Source organism: Pelodiscus sinensis, chromosome 1, assembly GCF_052426305.1.
Source record: "Pelodiscus sinensis isolate ZL-2025 chromosome 1, ASM5242630v1, whole genome shotgun sequence".
NCBI lineage: Eukaryota > Metazoa > Chordata > Testudines > Trionychidae > Pelodiscus > Pelodiscus sinensis.
The window spans coordinates 47767880-47791471 of NC_143052.1; the positions used below are offsets into that span (position 1 = coordinate 47767880).

The following is a 23592-nucleotide window of genomic DNA, read 5'->3' on the forward strand; positions in this document are numbered from 1 at the left end:
TTGCACAGGGCACACAGTATGGGAAGGAAGTGAGCAGCCCTCAGTGATGAAAGAACAGGTTAAGAAAAGCAGGATATGCTCAAGTTCATGGGGCCAGACACAATGCATTTGAGAGTGCTGGGTCAGTTTGCTGGTGTGACTGCAGAGCCGTTGGCCATTATCTCTGAAAACTTAAAGAGAAGCTAGATAATTTCATGGAGGTTAGGTCCATAAAAGGCTATTAGCCAGGGGATAGAAATGGTGTCCCTGGCCTCTGTTCGTCAGAGGCTGCAGAAGGATGGCAGGAGACAAATTGCTTGATCATTGTCTTCGGTCCACCGTCTCTGTGGCACCTGGTGTTGGCCACTGTCGGCAGACAGGATACTGGGCTAGATGGACCTTTGGTCTGACCCAGTACGGCCGTTCTTATGTTCTTATGGTGATCAGAGGAGGACCTTGATGATTGGAAAAAAGCAAATATAGGGCCCATTTTTTAAAAGGGGAAGAAGGAGGATCTGAGGAACTACAGACCAGACGGCCCCCCTCAGTCAGTGGAAAAAACATAGAGCAGATTCTCAAGGAATCCCATTTTGAAACACTTGGAGGAGAGGAAGGTGATCATGAATAGCCAACATGGCTTCACCAAGGGTAAGTCATGCTTGACCAACCCGATTTCCTGCTATGATGAGATTAATGACTCTATGGATATGAGAAAAGTTGTGGAAATTATCTACCTTGACTTTAGCAAAGCTTTTGATACAGTCACCCACAGTAGTCTTTGCCAGCAAAGTTAAAGAAGTATGGCTGGATAAATGGACTATCAGGCGGATAGAAATCTGGCAAGATCTTTAGGCACAAGAGTCAATGTTTTGATATTTAGTTGGCACTGAGTATCAACTGGAGTGTTCCAGGGGTTGGTCCAGGGGTTGGTTTGTTCAACATCTTCATTAATGTTCTGGATTATGGGATGAATTGCACCTTCATGTTCCCAGATGACACTAAACTGGGGAGATGCAGGCGGGTAGATATAGAGTCCAGAGTGACGTAGAAAAATTGGAGGTTTGGGCCAAAAGAAATCCGATGAGGTTCAACAGGGACAAGTGCTGAGTCCTTCACTTAGGATGGAAGAATCCCAATCACCGCTACAGGCCGGGGATCTATTGGTCTACAGTAAAGATTGGGGATCACAGTGGATGAGTTACTGATATGAGTTCACAGTGTGCCCTTGTTATCAAGAAGGCATTAGTAATAGCACTGCTAGCAGATCAAAGGAAATGATTATTCATTTCTATTCGGCACTCGTGAGATTAAATCTGGAGCACTGTATCCGGTTTTGGGCTTCCCACGACAGAAAGAACATGGACAAATTGGAGATAGTCCAGTGGAGGGCAACAAAAATGTTTTTGGGGCTGGGACACATGACTTATGAACAGAGGTGAGGGAACGGGGCTTTTTTATTCTACAGAAGAGAAGAGTGAGGGGGGATTAGATAGCAGCCTTCTACTATTGAAAGGGGGTTCCAAAAAGGATGGCGCTAAGCCAGGGGTTGGCAAACTTTATGGCCTGAGGGCCACATCAGGTATAGAAATTATATGGAGGGCCAGGTAGGGAAGTCTGTGCCTTCCCAAACAGCCAGTTATGTCCCATTACCTGTCCCCCATTTTACCTCCTTTCTTCCTGACCCCCTAGTATTCCTGCCCCCTGGCCAACCCTGGAATCCCTACCCTTATCTGCCTCCCCTACTCCCTGACCACCCTCCAAGACTTCCACCCCTTATCCTATCACCTCACAGAGGGTTGGACTCGATGACCTCTCGAGGTCTCTGTTCCAACCCTAATCTTCTAAGGGTACGTCTAGACTACCGGGTTTTGTCCACAGAAGTTTTGTTGACAGTATCTGTCGACAAAACTTCTGTCGACAAAGAGCGTCCAGACACATTGAGTTCTGTCGACAAAGCAAACTGCTTTGTCGACAGAACCCTGTAGGCTAGACGCAACCCTACAGGCAATAACACCTTCTGTCGACAGAACTCTGTCGACAGAAGGTGTTATGCCTCGTAAAATGAGGTATACCAGCGTCGACAAAACTGCTGAGTTCTGTCGACGTTATGTCAACAGAACTCAGCGGTAGTGTAGACGCTGGTATAGTTTTGTCGACAAAAGTCCACTTTTGTCGACAAAACTCAGTAGTCTAGATACACCCTAAGATTCTATTATTCTATTATCTGCACGTTTTCGGAGCATCCAATATTTGGGCTTAAAAAAAAAGACTGTAGAATATAATACTGTTTGTAAGGAAAGGTGTTCAGTTGTTAGTGTGTAATAAGGACACATTTTCAACTTTAAGTCCATTAGAATGAAGGTTTTTTCTAATCTATTTTCCTTTTTTGGAGGGGAGGGTTTAGGGAACACTAAATGTGCAAATCAGGTTGGTGTACTAAATAGTAGGAGATGAGACCCACTCTAGCCAATCTTATGAGGCCCATGAAAATAGGGTTCTTTTCTGCAACCGCTACACTAAACATTGTGATTCTTGACAAAGAAGCAGAGTTCCATGCCACTTGTTCCTTTAACTGAGTCCATGTCCCTTCCAGACAGTCCACTTCATATTACACCAGCCATGTTCCCTCTAATTTTCCCTTCCCCTGAGTGGAATGAATTTTGTTTTGTGCAGAAATATGGAGGTGATGTGTGATACATCTCAAAATAAAATTAATGTGGCAAGTGGGTCTGAGGGATATGAAATGTGGGAGGAGGCTCAGGCCTGAGCCAGAGGGTTGAGATACAAGGGTGTGAGGGCTCTGGCTGAGAGTGGGGGCTCTGGGGAGGAGCTGGCGATGAGGGGCTTAGGGCAGGGACAGAAGACTAGAGTGCAAGAGATGCTGGCAGGGTGTGAGGCTCTGAGGTGAGATACAGGAGTGTGGTGGTTCCAGCTGGAGGTGCAGGCTAAAAGGTGAAGCTGGGTTGAGGGGGCTACTGCGAGGAGAGAGGACCCCCCCCTCAGCAGCACTTGGGCTGGGGAGAAGGGCAATTCTCCATGCCATGGCAGCTCCAGGACTGGGGAGGCAGGATAGGTGCCCCTGTCTTGCCCGGCAGGTTTGGAGCTGTGGGACAATCGGCCCAGCTACAGTTGGGTTCAGGGCTAGGGTGGCCGCTCTCATTTCAGTCTGCTCTGGCTGGGTTCAGGCTGCCCCAGCAGGTTGGAGGCCAGCCTAGCTTGCGACTGGGGGCAGGGCAGCTCTCCTCTTGCTATAGGTCCCCTGGCAGATTCCTTGAGCACCTCCATGGCACTAAATAGGCAGCTGTGTGGCCACCCAGCTCACAGGGAACTTAGCTCACCATGTCTCCTCCACACTTCTCACCCGCATCCTCTGGCCATGCCTGAAGCCAGGTCAATTTATATTTACAAATGTTTAAAAAGATGTTGTATGTCCACATGTTAATGGCTCTGAAAAAAGCCCAGCCTGGGCTATAGTGATTTCTACCTAGTGTAGGAGGGTTTGTGTCATAGTTGGAGATAAAATAAAGCTAAAAGAGTCAGAGCATTGCAGCCTGCCATTTTAAGACACATCTCTGCAGAACATGTCACACCTTTGCCTAATACAGGTGATACCATTTTGCCAGGGGGTGCTAGGAGCAACAAGGGCCAGGTTCAGTATCTAGGGGTGCCTCTTAACAGTGCAAAACAGAACTGGCTCAAGCCCTCACCCAGTAACTTGGCAAAATGAAACACCATCTTGGGTGGTTCTAAGAGGTGACATTTCCCTAATCGCAAGCACTGAGTCTATGTATAACAAAATAGAAGGGAAAGGGTTTGTGAAAACACAGCTGTGATTCAAAATCACATAATCATAAGCAAACATCCATCTCGCAGTATGCTGGGCAGTAACCTTTGGCTCAATTTCCCACCTTGCAGCGTGCAAGTCTGATAAATGAATGCCCTTTTAACATGCCACTCCCTTTTATTTCCTCTACAGTTCACTCAAAGTTGTCCTTGGTCAATAAACACTCAGGGTGCGTCTAGACTGCCGAGATTTTGCGCAAAAGTGGCTGCTTTTGTGCAAAATCTTGTCAGCTGTCTAAACAGGCCACAAGAATTTGCGCAAGAGCACTGACGATCTAATGTAAGATTGTCAGTGTTCTTGCACAAGAACTCCGATGCTCCCGCTCGGGAAAAAGCCCTCTTGCACAAGTGTTCTTGTGCAAGAGGGCCAGTATAGACAGGGACAGGAATTTTTTGTGTAAGAAAGCCCCGATGGCGAAAATGGCCGCCGGAGCTTTCTTGCGCAAAACCGTGTCTATACTGGGCACAGATGCTTTTGCACAAAAGCAAATCTTTTGCGCAAAGGCACTTGCCAGTATAGACGCTCTTTTGCGGAAATACTTTTAACGGAAAAAGTTTTCCGTTAAAAGTATTTCCGCAAAATCATGCCAGTCTAGACGCAGCCTCAGGGTTTAGACGTGCATCCACATGGGTTCACATTCCATCTCTGAAGGCAGAAGGGGTGTTGAGCTGCTGCCGCCGCCATCCACATTTGCAACTGGCTGCTTGCTGCTGCTATTACCTCTGCTCCTGTTTTCTCTGCTGTGTCTTGATTTTCACTTCCCCCGTCTATGTTCTGAGATTCTGCCACTTAGCCCAGCTGTTGGTGATTTCACTGGGTAGCAGGAAACCTCACTTCTAGTGTGGCCTTAGTCTTGTCTTTCACTGCTACCCTATCCCTATACCAGTTCTAAGACTAAGTCTTAGCCCTGCTTATAAACCCCAATATTGGTCTGACTGGAGATGGGATTCCTCTTTCCCTCATGTACTCCCCAGTACTAAGCACCCAGGCTAGGTTCTTGAACAGTGCGCTGATGAGTGGTTTTGAACCTAATTTAATAGTTTTCCTTTATTTTCACTACTTTTAGACATCTCCTAGTCAAAGCCATGCCTTCCTTTTGATCAGTCTCCTCACGTACTGTCTGATCATGTCAAAACATCATTTAGAGAAATGTGGTGTCCTTAATGCTGAAGCCATTGTGCAGCAACAATTCTGAGGCTGAGAGATTCATTAGAATGCTGCAATCTAACCCTTAGGTAATGTCCACCCTCTTGGGTCTTTGCTTTAAAAGTTCACAACTGCCAATAAATCTAACAATAAACAATTACATTTCCCGATGTTTGAGGAATACAACTCGTTTAGAGGTCTCTCTAAAGTCCTTTGCTTTTTGGTGCTTCACTCATTTCTGAGCATCAGGATGTCACTTTACTTTGCTCTCTGAATTTCTGGCCATGCTGTCACAAATATTCATTTTCTCTATTGATTCAGAACTCACTGATAGTACTACCAGTCAGACACTGAAGTTCTTTGTCTATCAGCAGAGTGGGGTTCCGCTTTGTGGGGTTCCACAGTGGTCACCTCAACCATCCTATGATGGGACCCATGGGATTACCTGGGAAGTCTGGTGCAGAGCGGTAGCAGGGGTCCCCCCTCACTGTTCCCATGCCAGGCCCCCAGATAATTCCCCAATTCATGTTTCTTGGAAGAAGGGGTTTCGGGCAACGGGTTGGAGCAGGTGTGGGAATGGGCAGGCTGGGGATAAAGCAGGGCCAGGACTTGGGTGAAAGGACAGAATGCGGTGGGTGGGGACAGAGCAGGGGTAGGATGGGGAGGGGTGGGCTCTGTTACGTGGGCAGGAGGTTGTTCTGGGCCCTGGGCACCCTTAGGGATGGCCTGTCTATCATGATACTCATTTATGTTAATATGGACAGAAAACAAGCTATTTATAATGAATCCCCCCTTACTTGAGAAAGAAATCAAAGGTTTTCACACCTTCCGTTAATTTATATGTTTTCTCAGAGTTTCCTCAGAGTCATTTCTGAATTAACTCCTCTGGAGTTTGCATTGAAGGTGCCATGTTTTGGATAAGGTGAATTCTTGGGATCCTGGCCTCTTATGGACACTGTACTTCTCCTCCAATATGGGAGATATTAAATCTTACTGAATTGTGTACTTAAATTGTTACACTGTTGGTTTAAAGCTTGTTTTTTCCCTTGGATAATTTCAGCATTTTGGAAAAAATAATCCTGGTGGAAAACAGAAACATTTTGATTGAAAATGCCTCTTGAGAGTTATAACTTGGGAGCTGCATGTCCATATTTTCCTCTATGGAATAGGCTGGCTAGCCAGACTATATCTCCCATAATGTATTACCAGATCCCCTTTTGCATGATGGTACGTCGTGGGACATGTAGCTATACCAAGGAACTTGATCTATAGAGGAGAATTGGACACAAAACAGCTGAACTATAACTTTGATGGAGCTCTGCAGTGCTATTTCCAAATTGAAATATTTTAGTTTTTAGGCATTCATTTTTTTTTTTGGAGAAAAAAGAGATTTTCTGAAAATTACTTTTTTGTGAAAAAAAATTATTGAACCAAAAATCCAATTCCCCCCCCAAACAATTCTGATGAAAAATTTCAATTAGCTCTAGTTGGCTTATATTTTTGCATAATCTTGTTGTGCCCTATTAGAGAACTGCTGCATTTTTCATCAGAGACATGTCAATTAAATCAGTGGTTTGTGAAATGATATCTTTGTGATCATGCATAAGGCATAGTCCATCTTTCAGGAGAAAAGGCACTATGTAAATGGCTGGAGTTGCTGTGACATAAAGTTGTCCACCTATAAATGTGTGGCCAGAGTGTTTGTTATGTAACTAGTCTGATAACAGAACACCTTAACTGGATGGAAATGAGAAGCATTTACCTACGTCAAAACACGAAATACAAAAAATTCAGAACATATTCCAGAGGAAGTTCAAGGACATGGACAAGAAGACCTTGAATGGAGTGAATGTTTATTGATTTACTTAGTACTCCTGACAGGATTTAGCAGGGCTCCACCCGGCTTTCAGTAGTCTTCATCTCTCCTCTTATCTCTGCTTCTTTTTCTTTACGTTCTTTCCCAATCCTTCTCTTAAGTCCTCTCTTTAATTTTTCTCTCAGTTTGTCTGTGTCTGTTGGTGCCCTATGATAAAAACAGCCTTGCCTTCTATGTACTCACGTGCTCTCCCTTACTGTCTTCAAATTTCCTTTCAAAACTTGCCTCTTCTGTGAAACCTTCATATTGTTGTCCACACTAACATGACCTTGGGTACGTCTAGACTACCGCGTTTTGTCGACGGAAGTTTTGTCGACAGATACTGTCGACAAAACTTCCGTCGACAATTTGCGTCCAGACACATGGAGTTCTGTCGACAAAGCAAGCCGCTTTGTCGACAGAACTCCGTAGTCTGGACGCAGTTTTACAGGCAATAACACCTTCTGTCGACAGAGTTCTGTCGACAGAAAGTGTTATGCCTCGTAAAACGAGGTATACCAGCGTCGACAAAACCACGGAGTTCTGTCGACGTTATGTCGACAGAACTCCGCGGTAGTGTAGACGCTGGTATTGTTTTGTCGACAAAAGTCCACTTTTGTCGACAAAACTAGGTAGTCTAGACACACCCTTTGTCTCATTCCTTCATGTTTGCCATGTATTTGCCATCTAAGACTGCAAGCTCTCTAGAACAAGGACCTATGGAAGTCCTTCCTTATGTTTGCAAAGCACCCAGCACCCTTACACCATTCTATAAATCTTACTAAAAATGGGGCAAATTAGCACCATCCCTTTAAGAAACTTAGGTGGGTTATGCTATGCGGAGCTCTGGCTTGCATGTGCTATGAGAGTCAAAAAAAGATTTTTAACAGCAGAATGATTTGCTTAGGTTTGTAGCTGTTATAAATGTTTAATTACTGGAAAAGTCAGGGCTTGGTTTTTCAGTTGTAGTACATTTTTATGTAATATAATTCTCATGTGTCCTCATATTCACTTACTCCTAACTGTAACTCTTATTTATCAAACAAATGAAAGGAAAAACTTTGAGGTTGTCAATAGGAGACTAGGAGTAACATTAGGATAATTTGAGTGTTTTAGAAGGTTTAAGTCCTATTTTCAAGCCTGACAAGCCTGCTTAGGAACCTAACATGCATGAAAATGAATGGGATTTAGGCTCCTCAGTGTCAAATTTGTAGTTATTTAAGCATTTAATTCCCATGTATATACATCAGAATTAGATGGCTATATTCCTTTAAAATGTTAACCTAGAAACAAGTTAATATAACCGATAAGGGTATTATATGTCATTTCCTTCCCCAGCCAGCTTTGACAGTATGGGTCACACTCATCCTTGGCACTGACTCCTTTGATGTTAAAGTCAGGGCAGTAAGTTTATCAAAATGACTTGAAATATAATTTCACAATTCTCTGGATGAGAACACTAGTTAATCCCTGCTTTTCAATGTATTGTGTTGTCACATGCCCACCCCCTCCCCCTAGGTGTGTGGGATTGAGACACCCATGTTAACAGCATGGAGGCCCAGATCCCTGGTTTAATCTGGGCTTGTCAGTCCTAGGGGGTAGGGGTGCCCGTATAAAAGGACGAGCCCGAAGTAGGGTAGCCTACCTCCCCCGCAAGCCATCTGTCCCCACATGGCGGCCAAAGGGGTGGGGTATAGTCCGCGCCTGCTTTGGGGCGTTTTTTCCCTCTCCCCATCACTCACGAGAGTTCCATAGGAAAAAAATCCCTCCTAAAGGATGCTCTTCACCGTCTTTAGTGTTTGGTTCATGTGGGATAGGGGAACTCAGACCCTCCCTCGCGCCTGAGCTCTGGCCCCAGGACCCTAAAGTGAGGCCACACTGACCTCACTCGAATGGTGAATTATGTGAGGATCACTAACCACCCCTTTCGGGGGCGTCTTTGGTTGCCGTTCATGTCGGCGCCCCCGTCCTGGGACTGCTTCCTACAAGTTTCAAATGCTCCTACGCCAAGTGTGTCCCTCGTGGGTTGGAGGGGTCTGTTCAGGCATCCGTGGGTGCTGTTCATGCCCTGGTGCTTGGGTCCCTGGCCTGGCTGCGCTGGCTGCTGACCTCCCTACCTCGGCGTCTCCATTTGCCTTGGCATAAGCCTTTGTGCTCCTCGCCGCCTCGGTCCTGGCCCTCACCTCCCTGGTTGGTTCCCAGCTGGCCCTGGTATCTTCAGCAGCTTCTCTTCTCCCCCCGCTCCTCTTCTGGCCCCAGCTTCTGCTGCCGCTTCTTCCCCGGCCCCAGTGTCTCCAGCTGCCTCTGCCCCAGCCCCAGCGTTTCCGGCTGCTTCCACCCTGGTCAACTGTGATGGCGCCGCTCTCCTCCCGACCAGCTGGGCCAGCGCCACTTTTGAATGCGACGCACGGCTCAGGGCGCATGCGCAGCACCACTGGGGGGGGGGGGAGGCCGCTCCGGTGTCTCCCCGGGCCTAGGGCCTCGGGGTTCCTCTGGCCCGTGAGAGGGGACGGTTTCACCCTGTCACATGTGCCCTTTCAACAGCTATCTTTCTGATAATGCTACAATGTATTTACATCATGCCCAGTGCAACAATCTTTCTTTGCCAGAATAATACCTCTTTTGGCCTTCTGTCTCTCCAAATTCATTTTGCTGTCAGTTTTGCTTTCTGTGTTGATTTCATAGACAAGTTCACTTGGATTTAAAACCCAGGATTAGTTGACTGAATACAACTCAAAGGGAAGCTCTACTCTGAAATATGACTGTAAAAATGTCAGCTCGTGGTTCAGTGTTTATTGTCCCTTTGTGGCTTGATCATATTGGATCAAGTTACAAGTATAAAGATGTTATCTTCATAACAGACAGCCCTGCAATATCACCTTGAAATCTGAAAATCAAGCTGGGTTTCTCCTGACTAATCAGACTCTGAATTCCGAATTTGTTTAATAGTTTTGCTGATTTTATGTGAACATGAATAGACCAGTTTACTGCCTCCACACTGTGGTTTCCAGGGCTTCTTAAGGCCCAATCCTCTGAGAAAGCAATGGGAGCTTATTACAACTTGTATACTTCCCGAAGGTCTTCCATTGTGTGTGACAGAATTCTGATGAATCATTCCTCCCTGAGTATGTTTTCCAGTTAAATAACTATGTAGCCATAGACACAGTCTACCACTTTCTATTTAGTAATCAAACTTTCTGAAAAGACTTTTTATCCATATTGTTGTACAAGCAAGAGTAAAATGGATAAATGCCAGTGATGCTGTCTCTGGCCCCAACCTTCAGATTGGCACTTGATGCTCACTATGACGTTTGGCTTAGCACCTAAATATCAATCAGGTGACTGCCTATGAACTGTCCCGAGTTGAAGTGTCATTAGAGGAGGTTTTGGAACAAATAGAAAAACTTAATGTTAACAAATCTCCGGGACCAGATGGCATTCATCCAAGGGTTCTAAAAAACTCAAATGGGAAATTGCTGAGCTATTATCTGTGGGTTGTAACCTATCCTTTAAATTGGCTTCTGTACCTAATGACTGGAAGGTAGCCAACGTGACACCAATATTTAAAAAGGGCTATAGAGGCGATCCTGGCAATTACAGACCAGTAAGTCTAACTTCAGTACCGGGCAAATTAGTCGAAGCAATAGTAAAGAATAAAATTATGAAGCATGTAGAACAACATAATTTGTTGGACAAAAGTCAACATGGCTTCTGTAAAGGGAAATCCTGTTTTACTAATCTATTAGGGTATGTCTACACTACCCCGCTAGTTCGAACTAGCGGGGTAATGTATGCATACCGAACTTGCTAATGAAGCCCGGGATTTGAATTTCCCGGGCTTCATTAGCATAAAGCCGGCACCGCCATTTTTAAAAGCCGGCTAATGCGAACCCAGTGCCGCGCGGCTACACGCGGCACGGGCTAGATAGTTCGAACTACGTAGCCATTCCAAACTATCTGTACTCCTCATTCCATGGATAGTTTCATGGATAGTTCCATGGAATGAGGAGTACAGATAGTTCGGAATGGCTACGTAGTTCGAACTATCTAGCCCGTGCCGCGTGTAGCCGCGCGGCACTGGGTTCGCACTAGCCGGCTTTTAAAAATGGCGGCGCCGGCTTTATGCTAATGAAGCCCGGGAAATTCAAATCCCGGGCTTCATTAGCAAGTTCGGTATGCATACATTACCCCGCTAGTTCGAACTAGCGGGGTAGTGTAGACATACCCTTAGAGTTCTTTGTAGATGCAGATAAGGGGGATCCAGTAGATATAGTATACTTGGATTTTCAGAAAGCCTTTGACAAGGTCCCACACCAAAGGCTCTTGCGTAAATTACATGGCCATGGGATAATAGGGAAGGTCCTTTCTTGGATTGAAAACTGGTTAAAAGACAGGAAACAAAGGGTAGGAATAAATGGTAAATTTTCAGATTGGAGAGGGGTAACTAGTGGTGTCCCCCAAGAGTCAGTCCTGGGACCAATCCTTTTCAACTTATTCATAAATGATCTGGAGAAAGAGTTAAGCAGTGTGGTAGTAAAGTTTGCAGATGATACAAAACTGTTTAGGATAGTCAAGACAGAAGCAGATTGTGAGGGACTCTAAGAAGATCTCACCAAACTGAGTAATTGGGCATCAAAATGGCAAATGAAATTTAATGTGGATAAGTGTAAAGTAATGCGCATCAGGAAAAATAACCCCAACTATACGTACAGTATGATGGGGGCTAATTTGGCTACGACAAATCAGGAAAGAAATCTTGGAGTTATCGTGGACAGTTCTCTGAAAACTTCCACGCAGTGTACAGCAGCGGTCAAAAAGACAAATAGGATGCTAGGAATTATTAGGAAAGGGATAGAAAATAAGACCCAGAATATCTTACTGTCCCTGTATAAAACTATGGTACGCCCACATCTTGAATATTGTGTACAGATGTGGTCTCCTCACCTCAAAAAAGATATTTTGGCCTTGGAAAGGGTTCAGAAAAGGGCAACTAAAATGATTAGGGGTTTGGAACGGGTCCCATATGAGGAGAAGTTAAAGCGACTGGGACTTTTCAGTTTAGAAAAGAGGAGACTGAGGGGGAATATGTTAGAGGTCTATAAAATCATGAGTGGTGTGGAGAGGGGCCGATAAAGAAAAGTTATTTATTAGTTCCCATAATAGAAGAGCTAGAGGACACCAAATGAAATTAATGGGTAGCAGGTTTAAAACTAATAAAAGAAAGTTCTTCTTCACACAGCATGTAGTCAACCTGTGGAACTCCTTGCCAGAGGAGGCTGTGAAGGCTAGGACTATAATAGAATTTAAAGAGAAGCTAGAAAATTTCATGGAGGTTAGGTCCATAAAAGGCTATTAGCCAGGGGATAAAATGGTGTCCTTGGCCTTTGTTTGTCAGAGGCTGGAGAGAGATGGCAGGAGACAAATCGCTTGATCATTGTCTTCGGTCCACCCCCTCTGGGGCACCTGGTGCTGGCCACTGTCGGCAGACAGGATACTGGGCTAGATGGACCTTTGGTCTGACTCAGTACAGCTGTTCTTATGTTCTTGTGCCCTAGGCATCTTAAAAGAAATATGCATCTTGTATATAAACAAGGAGGTAATTTTTAAAGGGATACAAACATTTTTAAATGCTTGGAGCCTGCTTCTCATTTAGGCTAATGCCAGCCGACAGTACTCCTCTTTTCAGCCCCTCTGCAGTGCCAGAGTGGTGTAAACTGGCCTCTGCACAAATGAGAATCAGGGCTTTAATTTTTGGAGTAGAGTGAGCACTCTATTACAGTAACTAGCAGCTCCCTCCATTCCATTGGATTAATTAGCAGATTCAAAATCCAGGAACTGAACTTACTTAAAATATTAAATAGCGGTGGTAACAATCTCACAATGGATTTACAAGCTGTAAATTACAATGAGAGCCAAGCTGTCTCCCTCTTCCCTTAGTTTTTACCTTAATTGTCTCATTACTTTTTGTAGTTGAGCACAGCAGTTAACAACCTCAGTTATAAATCCAGTAAAAGGAGCTTTTAAATCAGTGAGGCAGATCTACGCTACTGGTTTGTCTTGTTTTTTCCATGTTAGTCTCTGGTACCATTATTTAAGCGATTCCCCTGCAATGCTCCCACTGTCATCTTAGGATTTACCAGGCTACAGGTAATAGTAAAATTACATTAACTCTTTCACTATATATGCAGTGAAACGTGTGAACTGTTTGGTTCCGAGACTGTCTCTATGCTAGGTGTACATGCAGTGTCTATGGTATTGCCAACATATTCAAAAATCATGCCACTGTTCCCAATTGTGAGATGTGGTTTAAAAAAACATGAGGTGGTTTTGAAAAAAATGTGGGTTATTTTTATTGGCCAACTTTGGTTTGAGCCATAATTATTCAAGTTTTCAAGCTTTTCTTACCAACAGCAAGGGCTAGAGATCAACTCTGTTTTTAAATGAATGCTGAGATTCTCAAGTAATCATCTGACTGCATGAGTTGGGGGCTTAAAAAAAGTAACAAATATCACAGGACTCATGATAAAATTGCAAAAGCTCTCAACAATGTGCCTAGCACTATGAGCACCTAGACATAATAAATAATAATTAATAATTATTATTAATAAATATAATTAATAAAAATATTAGTGTTAAAGACCACTACACTTAATATTCCCTTTTTTCCTCACTTTACAGGTCTTGAGTCTGATAGACTATTTTACCTATAGATTACACTGGTGGTAAAACTGAAATAACACAGTGCTGCATCAAACCCTGAATGTGCTACTTATAATAATGCCTAAAGTCTTATAATTCTGGCCAAAAAAAAAAAAAAAATCCCCAAGAATGATTTACTCACAGTGTAAATACTTCATTTATTTTTTATTAATCCTGGATGTATGCCCAAACTGTTAGCCTTTTAAACAGTGAATTTCAGGTGTTATTTATTCCCTTATTCTGAACATTTGTAACCTCTATTGATCTGCTCAGGCAGAAGCACAGAATAAAAGGTCTTCATGATTGATTTGGAAAAGACTATTTCCCCCTTGGTTTCAGTCCTCAAATGTCCCTCAATTTTTCTGATGGCTTTCTGCAAGTCTGCCCTTTTTTATGCCTAGGAAACCCATACATATACATTAAGTACAATACTGGGGTTTCCCATACAGTTTAATTACACTAGTTTCCATTCCTGTCACCTCTCCAAGAGTGGGGCATACGTGCAGTGCTGCATCTGAGCTTTTACAGGACATAAAGAGTTAGCCATGTTGCCTGGGGTTAGGAACTCAGGGGACCAGCAGGAAAGAGTTGGATCTCTGCACACATGGCCCAAGATCTGTGTGTTTAACAGTACTGTTAACAATTTTTCCATTTTATCTTTCACTGGATACTTGAGCCCTTTGCTCTGTGTCTGAGGGTTCCAGTGTAATAAGAAACAGTTTTCAAACCCAGCACAAACACTGTGACCGAGCAATGGCCCGGTAAAGTTTACACATTGCCTTCGCTTTCCAAAAGCTTTAATCTGAGTGGCCTTTGTACTCTTAGGACTTATGAGGCAGAACAAGCTCTCCAAGTTTTTCGGTCAGTGCATGGCTGTCATGTTTCATTTCAGCTGATATACATCAAGGTGACATCTTCTGCAATTGCATTTCACTATGCCATTTGTTTACTTCTGCTTTCTAACTCCACCTGCTGGGTCCCAGGCAGTCGCTACATTGTTCAGAGAATTTAACTGGCTGTTCTCTAGGCCCTAGTTAGTACAACTGTTTTGTTTTTTGAAAATCATCATTTACTATCTTATTAGATGTCCTTGTGTTTTCTGGGTCTGTGTGAGAGTGTGAATGCAGGTTAATACTATCATTTATTTTTCTATGTACAATGTGTATGAATATTAATATTTGTGATCAGCCTGCCATTTGAATCACACACAAGTGAGGGGCAGCAAAGTTTCCCAGTAGAAGATAAATATTGTCGATGTCCATTATTTGAAATTGGTCGAAGACAATATCTCAGCAATCCAAAAGAGACAATTGTTTTGTCCATGTTTAGTCCAATTTAGAATAATGTCATGTTTAGTAGTCTAGAGTCTTCAGCCAGTTTCTGGGCACTGTGTATATAGGAACCATACAGAATAACAGTTCTGGAGTCACAGATGTTTGTACCACAGATTGAAACTGGGGTTGCTGCAGGTCACTTCCCCTGATCTACTATATAACTAAGCAAGCTCACCCTTCTTTTCCTCAGCCAATGAAGTGAGGCCTCCTACGGCAAGGGAATGTGAAGTCAGAAAAGCAAGAGGTGCTGAGCTGCTTCCACCGCCCTACTCCAGGCCAGGCTGCCCAGCCACATGATTTCTCCTGCACTCAGGGTTCTCCAAGACAGAGTTTGACTTCCCTCTCCAGTGTTTTTCTTCAAGATTTTCCATCCATGAGCAGAGTGAGTATTGTCTTGTGCACCAACAATGAGGTCATGTGTGCTTGTCTGGATGTGTGCCACTGTGGCGCCCGCCAGTGGCACTGCTCCATGAGAGGCTTTCCCAGTGCAGAGATCCCGAGCCCTGCTCCCAGGTAGTGCTCCACCCCCCCACATCGTGGGAGGAAGGTGAGACGTGCCCCCTCAGAGAGCGCTACTCCCAGGGCAGCCTGTGTGCAGGGCAGAGGCTGCCCTGGGCTGCTCCTCACAGGGCTGGCTGTGAATCCCCTCCAGGAGCAGAGAGAAGCTGCTACCAGTGGCCAGGATTTGGAGGAAATGAGGTGCTGAGGGTGAGGCAGTGATATGTGCGGAGTATAGAGGGGGAGCCAGCAGAGGGCTGGGGGAGGGGACAGAGAGCTTTGAGAGGGGAAAAGAGGTACAGGAGGGGGAAAGAGGGATGCAGAGGGCCCCAGCCCCAGGAGCAGCTGCACCACAGCCCGTCTCCAGCTTTGGCAGCCTCCCACCATGCAGCCAGCACAGGGAGCAGCTGGGCAGCCACTACGCATCCCTGGCTGCAGCTCCAGCCCTGGGGAAGGATCACACCAGTACACAGGGCAGCTGCCCGCCATGCAGCCCTGCCCCAGGAGCAGCTGGGCAGCCACTATGCAGCCCTGGCTGTAGCTCTAACCCTAAGGGACTGGTTAGCTCATGGGGCAGCTGCCTACCACATGTCCTGCCCAGGGAGCAGTGAGGCAGCCAGCATGTGCAAAAACATGTGCAGGGATGGGTACGAAATGAATTCTCTGTTCCAAATGAATTCTATATAGAATCAATGGGGTGTCATGCCACTTACATCAATACTACTGTTCGGGTTGCCTAAAATGACCCCATTCTCTGGGAAGAACTGGAATTCAGAAGTGCTGGAACAATTTTGATAGTGGGGGTGCTGAAGGCCGTTCAACCAAACTGGAGACCCTGAACACAATGGAAACCACTTGAAGCCAAGAGGTGGTGCAGCACCTCCCCCCCTAGTTCCAGCATCTGTACTGGAAACATTTACATTTGAATCCTGTTATTGGGGGGAGGGGACAGGAGTTAGCTAGACTTTGGTTGAAGCTGAGTCCATTTCTAGGCTTTAATAAGAATGTAGTTTGGATTTGGCTGATTTTATTATTCTAAATATGCAGATACATTGGATCATTAAAGTCCTAATGGGGAGACTAACTGTGTTTCTTTAATGTATTATTTAAAAATGAACTTTAGTGCTTGTAAAAGTTGTCAGATTACCAGCACTGGAGAATGAAATGTAGAAAACAAGTACAGTAGTGGCACAAGGCTCTCCCTCTGACAGAATACACATCAGCCCATGCTGTTTCATTAGTAAAGAAATAAGCTGAATACAGGTCAACTGAACAATTGGAACTTTATTAAATCTGTGGACTGCTCTGTCCATATAAATTGCTTCTTGCCCAACTTCCTGCATTCCCTAGTGTTCCATCAATAACTGCCCCATCAAGGAACGTAGGCTGTGACTCCAGTTCCATGGATTATGATACACTTTCCTATATCCAAGTGTGGAAAGGAAATTGAGATTCCTTGCCCACTCAGTTCTCTGTCTGTTGAAACTGCCAATCTGGGTTCTAACTGTACAGATGGTGTTATGATATGGTTTAGAAATGGGACAGAATCCACTATTTTCCATATGCCTCTGAAAATCTGATAGGGTATGTCTACACTACCCCGCTAGTTCGAACTAGCGGGGTAATGTAGGCATACCGCACTTGCAAATGAAGCCCGGGATTTGAATTTCCCGGGCTTCATTTGCATAAGCCGGCCGGCGCCATTTTTAAATGCCGGTTTGTTCGAACCCCGTGCCGCGCGGCTACACGCGGCACGGGCTAGATAGTTCGAACTAGCAAGCCGTTCCACGAGGCGTACAGATAGTTCGGAATGGCTTGCTAGTTCGAACTATCTAGCCCGTGCCGCGTGTAGCCGCGCGGCACGGGGTACGAACAAGCCGGCATTTAAAAATGGCGCCGGCCGGCTTATGCAAATGAAGCCAATATTGAATAATAAAATGTCTATTCTTCCTACATGCATGTGTGTATGTAACTTTCTATAATATGAATGGAAGATGCATACACACATACACTGAAAATGTGTTCCTCTCCTTGAAGAAAAAACATTCTAATTCTAGCTTAAATGTGCATAACGGGCATTTACAAAACACATCCACTACAGTGCAAGCATGCCAAAGGGACATGCTATTGTATGTATTCAAGTATTTCAGTGAACTAAATAATGTAATTAAGATTCACTTTTTGTATATTTTGCAGGGGGGTTCTAGCAAGATACAAGCTTAATGTACAGGTACAACCTCTCTGGTCCAGGACTCTTTGGTTAAGCAACATCTATGGTCCTATTGGACCATGAATGCTGCTGGATCAGAAGAGCCCCAGCAGCTGGGACCGGGGCTGGGACTGGTAGCAGAGTGGCTGGCAACTGGGAGTGGAGCCAGGCCTGCGGCCAGGGCCGAGAGTACATTCAGGGCCTGTGGCCAGGGCTGAGAGCTGGGCTGGGAACATGGCTGGGGCTGGAAGCACAGTCAATTTCGTGGCTGGGGTCAGGGGCATTGCTGGGGCCAGTGGTTGAGAGTGCAGCCAGGGCTGGGGCCAGGACTGGGAGCATGGCTGGGGCTGGCAGTTGGGAGGGGAGTCTGATGGCTGGGAGGCTAGCAGCCTCCTGGGAGAGCCTGGAGACTGGCAGCAGGGTGCCATAATTGACTTCCCCTGGACCGTCAAACTCCCCGAGTCAGGACCACTCAGGTCCCAAGTATGCCAGGTCAGGGAGGTCCAACCTGCATTAGATTGAGAAGCAGAAAAATTGTTGGCTACCACTTCAAACCTTGAACGTGAACCATATTATACATGCAGTTCGTCTCTTCCTTGTTATTATTTAGGCTGTGCTTTTGGTAGTTAAATGCCTCTAATTTGGTAGTTAAGTGCTCTAGGGGCATTTATAAATGAAATTTCATATTCCATATCTCAGATTAGCAAATTAGAACACATGATGAACAAAGATAAGGACTATTTTGGAAATTAAACGGAAAGTGGGAAACCACAATGCTTTGACCTCAACTGTCAATGGTTGGTTTTGATTCTAGAAAACAAAATGCCGAAAGCACGTTTTATTTATATCTACTATAAACAATAGGGCTATGTCTAGACTGCAAGCCTCTTTCTAAAGAGGCTTTTTAGAAAGATACTTTCAAAAAAGTCTCTTTCGAAAAAGAGTGTCTAGATTATAGCCAATACTTTCAAAAAAGCAAGCCGCTTTTTTGAAAGAGAGCACGCAGGCAGTCTGGATGCTCTCTTTTGAAAAAGCACAGTTTGCATTACATAGCACCTTTTTTCGAAAGAGCACTTTTGAAAAAAGGTGTTATTCCTCGTAAAATGAGGTTTTCCATGGTCGAAAAAAGTGCCACGTTCTTTCAATTTACTTTTGAAAGTACGTGGCATCAGTCTAGATGCAGGGGAAGTTTTTTCGGAAAAAGGCCACTTTTTTCGAAAAAACCCTGTAGTTTAGACACACCCTAAGATAACGAGACTGGGTCTTGAGCATTACTCTTGGCCATCAGGCTGAAGAGCTTTGTGTTTTTATCAGGAAATATCGCCTACCAAGAATAACATTGGCTTGCTCGGATTCTCTGCCCAATCAACAATTGTGCAGATAGGAGTGTATTTCATGCTTTACTTTCTTGCTGGGTGCTTTTTCCTAGTGTGCAAGCTCTGCGTAGGGAGGTATTCCAGTCAAGGCAGAATGCCAGGATATCCATTTTTCTTGAACTCTGGAGAGAGATTAGATTTGACTCCTCTTCACTCTCACAGTAAAAGGACTTTCTAAAAAACCTTTTACTAGGATGAAAGCAGAGGCACGCTTCCATTGTTCCAGTGGCTCACAACTCTTTGTTTCACTAAATGAAATGCAAATGCTCTTGTGAAGCTGGCTGTTTTCCTGACAGTCAATATGTCACCATCTGTTCTTTTCTATCCTTAATTCAGGAAATCAGTCAAGCATGTGCATACCTGCTGAAGTCCCACTGAAATCAAGGGGAGTTACCATACAAGTGGTTTCATGGATTGGTATCTATATATAGCATCTAATGTTGTTATTATTTGTAGTATAAATCAGTTGTTCTCAACCAGGGGTATGTATTAGGGATATGCATGGTTAATCAGTTAACCTTAATGGTTGAGGCTTTCCGGTTCTGGTTAAACAGTAGGGGCTGGAACAGACTCTTAACCATGGCAGGGAGAGCATCTTTCCCTTCTTTAATCTGTTAACCGGATAAGTATAATGTTAATCAATTAAACGGGATTTTACATCCCCAGTGTGTATATCCTTGGGGGTACTCAGAGCTCTTTCAGAGGTACATCAACTCATCTAGACATTTGCCTAGGTTAACAACAGGCTGCATAAAAAGCACTAGCAAAGTCAGTACAAACTAAAATGTCATAGAAAATGATTTGTTTATATTGCACAATGCATTATACTCTGAAATGCAAGGACAATATTTATATAATGTAAGCGCAATTATAATTATATCATAAAATTGCAAAAGTATGACATTTTCAGCAAAATGTCTCTTGGCCCGCCAGCAAATTACCTTGATAGGCTGTGTGGTGAAGGTTGCCAAGCTCTGGTTTAGACTTTAGTTGCTCTCTACGCCTAACTAGTCGATGTGCAGGGCTATTATTGTTATTTGGTTTCTAAGCAGCCAGTAGATGGCAGTCTCAGCATTATAATTATAATTCAATAGGAACTTTTAAAAAAGTACTACCAAAAAACTGCTTTAGAATTTTGTTTTGTCAGCTCCAGGACTATTACAGCTACGGTTCATTTAACAGCATCCTGGATGCACTGGAAGCTCACTTTCAATTGCAATTTTGTTTTTAAATCTTTATTTTTACACTATAGATCATTAAAATCAAATCTACTATTATTATTTTTCCATTGTAGAACATTTACTATAATGAATTTCAGGAAAAAATAATAATTGAAAGCTCTCTATTATATAAGGTGATCTATCACGCTGTCACCACTTGCATTTGTGTCCTCATTTTAGACCCTAGTAAGGGCCACGTCTTCAGCTGGTGTTTCTCTTATATCTCAGAAGAACTGGGCCAATGGTGTAAATTGGTGGAGAAATGGCATAGTAAATCCTGCTTGCCTTACACCAGTAACACCTTTCAATGATTCAACTGATGTGAGCAAAATTTGGCTCAGTTACTACTTTTGGGGTTTGATTTCCCATGTTCAATAGTAAAACTCCTGACATCAATGGGAGAACCTTGGTACTTTTGAAATACCCACCACAGATGCACAAGATGCAAATTCCTCTGAAATGTTTTTCACTTTGAGGACCATCACTCATTTGAGTCCCAAAGTTCTTTATGTTGTCCCATTATTTTTGACACTAATAACAATTTACATCAGAAATAAAGAATCATGGAACAGAAGTTATAGACAGAGCTGTTTAAACCCACATCATGATTATTCTTTGTGTTCCTTATTTTGTGACTCTCTCAGACATTTGTGCTTTGGCAGGGTGGAAAATACAAGACATAATCATGTTTATAAGGGTCAAATGTGCCCCTACTGCAGCTCCATTGTTTTCAAGCATCTGACACCACAGATTAATTAGGCTCATTGCCGTAAAAATAGAAGAGATTTTGTTTTTTACATTTGATCTCCAGAAATTATAATGGTTATTTCAGCTCTTGTACTTTTGTCATTGTTGTCATGACTTAACAAAAATCACACATAAAGGTGACTTGTGACTGGAAATGTCTCTATTTGATAAAGAAAAGTGTTTCCCTCAAGAAAGAAAACCTTGTACTCTTTGGTCTTAATCATCCTATAGTTTTGTCTGTGAGACTCAGGGCTCTGATTGTATGCATTTGAAAAATGGCCATGTTCACAGGCTCCCGTTGTTATGTGGGATAGGTTTAGGCCTGCAAAGATTTAGATATTTAAACTAAATATGATCATAGGGTTACACTAACATTTTTTGTCCACTACACATGATACGTATCATCTACCTCCTCCCTTTCTACTGTACATCTCTTTCCAGACAGAATTCACTCCATATTTAAGGATAAAGCAGTTTTAATTAAATCTCAGAAAGCATCACTGGTACAAAGAGTATATTTCAGTATCTACATGTTGAACCTCTGTGATCTGGAATTTTCTGGTCTGGCAACATGCATGTTGCTGGACTAAAGAGCCCCAGCAGCAGAGGCTGTCGGAGGCTGGGAGCGGAGCCAGTTGGCAGGCCCAGCAGCTCAGTGGAGCCCATGAGGACCAGAGCCCACAGTGGTGGAGCACAAAAGCCAGTGGTCCTGGGAGTTCTGGCAGCAGTGCCAGAGCTCGTGGTCCCACCGACTTCCCTGCTTCCTCAGGCTGCCAGAGCTCTTGGGGTGTTAGTGCTGGCAGGGCTGTTGGAGCTGCCGGAGCTCATGGAGCCCACAGAGCTGCCACAGCCAGAGGCCCAGGGCACCAGTGCCAGATGGCTGGGGAGAGGAGCACATGGTGAGGGAGGTGCAACCTGTACCTTCTTTCCTGTGAGTAGAGTTGAAAAAAGAATCATAAAGAACCAGTAATTAGAATGAGAGGGACATTACATGCTAGGGTAAACTTAAAAACCAACAAATGGTCTGGTAGCACTTTATAGACTAACAAAACATGTAGATGGGATCATGAGCTTTCGTGGGCACAGCCCACTTCTTCAGATGACCATCTAGGTTCACTTTTAAGGCTTCATATTAGAGCATATGATTTTGCCATAACACTAACTTCCAGTTCTCTGGATCTCCACTGTTTTCATATAATAATCTGCCAAATATAGGATAGCAACATGAATGGAATGTACCCTTGTTATCTCAGGATGCATATTTTCATCAAAAAGAAACTTCAGAAGGAAAAAAATATATAATTATATAGAAGTGCAGCATGTACATGTTCTCATGGGAGCAAGAAACCTACACCAGACCACATTTTACAAAGGGTCTTGTTCAGATGACTAAATGGACCATTGGATGCAAGAAGAGTCTGATTCAATATTTGGATTAGCCCCATTTGTCTTAATAACACTGTGTTCAGTCTGTGTTTCAAATTTATTAAACATGCGCTGTAATAGCACTGTTCAGAAGACATTCATCTGTGTAGATGCAACATTTATTTTAATGAGAATTCCACTTTCAGCTCTCATTCAGCATTGACTATGATACCATTAAAATACAGAAACCAATGATTGATTGGACTTGATCCTAAATGTGTGAAATCCCAGTGAAATCAATGAGACTTCTCATGGACTTGAAGTAGAGCATGTTTTTAAGTATCTTTCTGAATCAGCATATTGGTGGTGAAATGATTAGATAGCTAATAGTTATCTCTTTGCACTTTAGAATTGCTGAGTGAATTTGTGGCAACAAAGAATTTCTATAAGATACAAAGAACAGGAGTTATTCTTATAAAAAAGTGTATATATGTTGACTTAGTCTATGTCTACACTATACGCTGCCGTGTGTAGGGAACGCGTCCGCTTTTTCCAAAAAAGCGGGTATGTTCTTTTGGAAGTCTTGTATTCCTCATTTTATGAGGAATTAGGGCTCTTCTGAAAGAGGAGGTTTTTCCCACATTTGGCCCCATGTAAACGGGCCATATTTCAGAAAAGCTTCTTCTAAAAAAAGAATCAGAAAACCACACCCCAAACTCCTGACCATGAGGTCCCCCCTGTACTGTAGCCCACACTTTGGATAATACCTGTAAGATATTTATCAAAACCCATCACCAACTTCCTACATTTGGCTACGACAAATCATGAAAGAGATATTTGAGTTATCGTGGACAGTTCTCTGAAAACTTCCACGCAGTGTGCAGCAGCGGTCAAAAAGGCAAATAGGATGCTAGGAATTATTAAGGAAGGGATAGAAAATAAGACCCAGAATATCTTACTGTCCCTGCATAAAACTATGGTACGCCCACATCTTGAATACTGTGTACAGATATGGTCTCCTCACCTCAAAAAAGATATTTTGGCCTTGGAAAGGGTTCAGAAAAGGGCAACTAAAATGATTAGGGGTTTGGAACGGGTCTCATATGAGGAGAGGTTAAAGCGACTGGGACTTTTCTGTTTAGAAAAGAGGAGACTGAGGGGGGATATGATAGAGGTATATAAAATCATGAGTGGTGTGGAGAGGACCGATAAAGAAAAGTTATTTATTAGTTCCCATAATAGAAGAACTAGAGGACACCAAATGAAATTAATGGGTAGCAGGTTTAAAACTAATAAAAGAAAGTTCTTCTTCACACAGCG

At 43.6% G+C, this 23592-nt stretch overlaps 1 long non-coding RNA gene across 5 annotated transcripts in view; it reads left to right on the top strand.

The window, feature by feature from the left end:
- The window catches only part of LOC102446925 (uncharacterized), a 53426-nt gene extending 32364 nt beyond the window's left edge, over positions 1-21062 (top strand). For all 5 annotated transcript variants that reach the window (XR_012903943.2, XR_012903942.2, XR_012903940.2 and 2 more), the window contains exons 2-3: positions 15048-15239; positions 19277-21062. This is a non-coding gene — a long non-coding RNA (uncharacterized LOC102446925). The remainder of the gene's footprint in view (positions 1-15047; positions 15240-19276) is intronic.
- The last annotated feature ends 2530 nt before the right edge of the window (positions 21063-23592 follow it).